This window comes from Octopus bimaculoides, chromosome 9, assembly GCF_001194135.2.
Source record: "Octopus bimaculoides isolate UCB-OBI-ISO-001 chromosome 9, ASM119413v2, whole genome shotgun sequence".
NCBI lineage: Eukaryota > Metazoa > Mollusca > Cephalopoda > Octopoda > Octopodidae > Octopus > Octopus bimaculoides.
The window spans coordinates 71,456,439-71,461,446 of record NC_068989.1 but is presented as its reverse complement, the minus strand read 5'-3'; positions in this window follow the sequence as shown (position 1 = coordinate 71,461,446).

The following is a 5,008-nucleotide window of genomic DNA, read 5'->3' as shown; positions in this document are numbered from 1 at the left end:
TTTATATATATATGTATGTTTATATATAGATATAGATATATGTGTATGTTTGTGTGTGGACCCAGTATATATTTATTTATCTATATATTTATTTATTTGCATCGAGTTAAGTTGAAGAAAAAGAATAAGCAAAATAAATTAATAATCAAATAGAAAAACAATAGTAAAAAAAGCAAGAAAAAAAACCCTAATCAATAAACTTCCCGGCTTGTTATCATCACAGATACTCCCCCGCTCCTCACACACATTCTCATTATATGTGTGTGTGTGTGTGTGTGTGTGTATGCACATGCATATAGATATACACACATAACTACACATGTATTTAAGCTTACGTACACATGTACCTCTCCACATACATATATTTTCTTGCACACATATGTATAGACATGCACACACACACATATACACATACACATATACCCTCCCACTCACTAAACCATACATGCATTTATACCTACATGTGCACACATGGCCATGTATAAACACACAGACACGCACACACACAAGCATGCATGCACATACACACACTTATAAACCAGACACTCTCACACAAACATACATGCACATTTATATCCCACATGTGCCAACATAACCATATATGCATACACACACACACACACACACTAAAATACCACAGATACACTCATGCATAATCATGCATACACACATACCCGTACAACCACACACACACACACACACACACACAAGCAAACGCATGACACGTGCACCCACATAAGCATCCTTTAATGCTCTTTTTCCATGCTTCCATAATTCGGGTGGGTCTGCAGTATACCCGGGCTACCACCACTACCACCACTATCCCTGCTACTACCACCACTATCACAACAACAATCGCTACTACCATCACCATCACAACAACAATCACTACTACCACCACCATCACAACAACAATCGCTACTGCCACCACTGCTACCGCTACCACAACCACTACTACCACCACCACCACTACTTCTACTACCACTACTAATACCGCCACACTCATTACCACCACCACTACCACCACCATTACTGCTACCACCACCATTACTGCTACCACCACTACAACTATCACTCCTTCCGCCACCCCCACTATCCTTTCATGCATTTTAATACTACACCATTTTATCTTTGCAATCCAACTTTTTAAGGTTTGATCTAACCACATCATTTCAAGACCTATCTTTCGCTTGCGACTATTCTACATCATTAATTTATATCAACCTTTTCAACCATGCACGCATGCCTCATCATGTTTTTGTTTTTTTTGCTCTTTCTTTCGTGTTTTTTTAAAATTTTTTTATTTTGTCGTGTTCTTTTACCCATATCAAACCGGCTCGATTGTAATAATAATAATGTAGTCCCAGATACACTAAATGACAGGAATCGGTCACGGTTTCTATGGCTTTGATCGTGGGATCTGCTCGACTCTGGGAATGACTAAATTATAACATGAACAATTGACAACAATAACAACAACAACAACAACAACAATGACAACAACATCTGTTTATCAGAGACTTTATATTTTTACGATGTTAATTCTATATTGTGTTATGTGGAGACTGGCACGTCGAAGAACGGACCCAGTGTTTCCTCTGCATGTCATGAAAAAACGGCAACTAAAAGAGCTTGAGGTAGGAGTTGCACTCCAGCCTCGTAAAAGCCTCACCAGTAACAACAACTACCCAAAACAGACCCATGGGTTGGAGGGTTGTTGCCTGAGTGGTGTAGAAGTGTCATTCATCAGAAATAGTAGGGAATCACCAACAAATGGGGGATGCAGCGACGCACTCTTACAGTGTATACTCCTCATACTACTACTACTACTACTACTACTACTACTACTACTGCTACTACTACTACAATGAGAATTCCAGTTGATCCGATCGATGGAACAGCCTGCTTGTGAAATTAACGTGCAAGTGGCAGGGCACCCCACAGACACATGTACCCTTAATGTAGTTCTTGGGGAGATTCAACATGACAAAGAATGTGACAAAGCTGGCCCCTTGGAAATACAGGTACCACTCATATTTGCCAGCTGAATGGATTGATGCAATGTGAAATAAAGTGTCTTGCTCAAGGACACAACATGTCATAGGGAATTGAACTCATGACCTTGTAATCATGAGCCAAATAAACCACAAGTCTTCACACTATTGCTGCTACTACTACTACTATATTGCAGGTGCATGGCCTAGTGGTTAGGGTGTCGCACTCATGATTGTAAGGTTGTGGTTTCAATTCCTGGACCAGACAGTATGTTATTCTTGAGCAAAATGCTTCATTTCATATTATGTATTAGCCAGAATGGTGTCCTCATCTTGCTTGTTGTTTTCACTAGGTTTCAGCTGTTGTATACTACAGCCTTCTTCAGGTGTCTGGGATCAAACTCCAAACCTCTAGGTGATTTCACTGCATTAACTAGGACCTTTGTCCACTATGCTAAACCCGTAGTCAGTGACAGAGTAATTTATTATTAAGGCTTATAAACTTCCATTGACCATTGATGTCTTATGTTGGCTCCTCACTGATTGGATAATACAATTCTATATTTCTGAGATTAGGAATTTTATATATATACATAGATCAGTTGAACTGGTGTCCTCATCTTGGTTGTTGCTTTCAGTACATTTCAGCTGTTGTGTGCTCCAGCCTTCTTCAGGTGTCTTATGATTTGCCTTAGTGCCTTAGAATTATATTTCATTTCATCTTTGCTCCAGTCCACTAAGCTGGCAAAAATGAATTCCAGTGAAAGCTGGGAAGTTAATCCCATGACAGTCTGGCATCCCATTCAGGAAAGTGGGGAGCGTTGTAACCTCAATGACTTCTACACTATGGAAGCAGGGTGAAGCTCCAACTTTATGAATCCTAGGCATAATGACAAACCTAAGTCTGAGTCTATACTGTACCAACCTCCTGCTTTAAATGTGTCAATGCAAGATGCATTTAGTTTCTGTTGCAGCTTCATCATTGCACCTGTTTAATGCACTGCTGTAGTGTAATGTTTGTTTTTACTTTCCAAATTATAATTAAAGTAATAATTAAATTACTGCAGATGATCATTTGCATTAAACAATCATTCCATCAGATGGTCATTTTGTCAGAAGAACATTTTGCTAGATGATCATTTCGTTAGATGATCATTTTGTCAGATGGTATATTTGGTGCTTAATTATCATGTATCATCAATACAAGATGGTATCTCTGAATGTATACAGCAGTTTAAGGTGTTCCAAACAACACATCCAATTTAGGGTGGATGTGCTAATTATAATTCATTATAAACACTACTCCTATCACTAGTAGCTAATTTATTCATAGCCTGCTGGCTGTTGCATGACATCACTGACTGCTTTGCCAATATTATATTAGATTGGTTCGACTGATCTTTGTTCTGGCATTCAGTGTGAGGGTCAATTGATCTTTGTTCTGGCATTTGGTGCAAAGTTGGCTATCACTGATGATCCACTGGTGCAGATGATCATTTCATCAGCCAATATATTTAATGCTTAATTAACACATATCAACACAAGATGGTAACTCTGGACAAATACAACAGTTTAAGACATCCTAAACAATGCATCCATTTTAGATTGAATGTGCTCATTATTAGTAATTAAATTGAAGTAAAGATAAATTAAAAAATAATGGTGGTTCTTTCTTAGCAGTCTCTAGACACTTCTAAATCAAAGCTTGTTAACTTAACCTTCAGATGCCAACTTAACTGAGACCAGCAATACAAAACTTGCATCATCATCAGAATAGATGGGATGGTTTGACAAAAGCCAGGTAGAAGCCTGCACCAATGTTGGTGTGTTTATGATCCCCTAACTTAGTGGTTTGGCAAAAGTGACTGATAGAATAAGTACTAGGCTTACAAAGAATAAGTCCTGGGGTCGATTTGCTTGACTAAAGGCGGTGCTCCAGCATGGCCGCAGTCAAATGACTGAAACAGGTAAAAGAGTAAAAGAAAAAATATATATATATATACAGGGTGGCCCAAAAGTTGGTTTACAGTTATTGAACTATTTCTTTCACATTCATATATTAACAGTTTAGATCTTAATTATAAAAAAAATATGAAACCATTATTCTATGCTAATTTAGTTAATTCTGTCAAGGTCCCTTTTCAGTTTGTAAGATAGAAATTTAAATGTAATAAAATGATTTACAAGAAATTCAAAGTGCCTCTGCGATAACTTGTAAACCTACTTTTGGGCCAACCTGTATATAAAAAATATATATAAAAGATATGTTTAAAATGTCCTTAAAAAGGGTGGGAAAATATTGACAAGATGTTCATATTTGGAATGTCTTTGATCATGCGGTTCTCTTCAGAGATGATCTGCAGTTGAATAAGAACTTGTATGGCTGTCAAAAGAGGAAAAGGAAAAAAAAAAAAAAATCTGAAATAAGACTGCATTGAAAACCTGCCCCTGTGCCATGCATGTCCTACACATTATCCACAACCTCTGGCATCCTAGCAGAACAAGGAACCATTCTGTAATATAGTGTGATGACTGTTGTCTTATTAAAATGTCAGAATGACATCAACCTTCTTCACACTACCTTTTTCACAACCAATAACTGCCACCTTTCATTCTCTCTTTCCCTCCATACCTCTCTCCTTCTCTCTCTCTCTCTCTCTCTCTCTGAAGAAACAATGTACACACACAGAGACACACACACACACACACACACATACATGCACACATGCATAAGCACATATATGCATGCGTATATGTGTATGTATAAATCTCTGTCGTGCTTTCTCTTTAATCATTAGACATTATCTCCCTCTCACCCTTCCTATGTATGTATGCATGTATGTGTGTGTGTGTGTGTGTGTTTGTGTGTCTGTCTGTCTGTCTCTCTATATCAAACCATCTTTGTATCTATCCTATTTTCTTTCTTTCTATCTTTAAATAGCACTCTCTCTCCCTCTTTGACAATTAGGCACTCTTTCTGTCTCTTTCTCCCCCCCCCCTCTCTCCATATATAT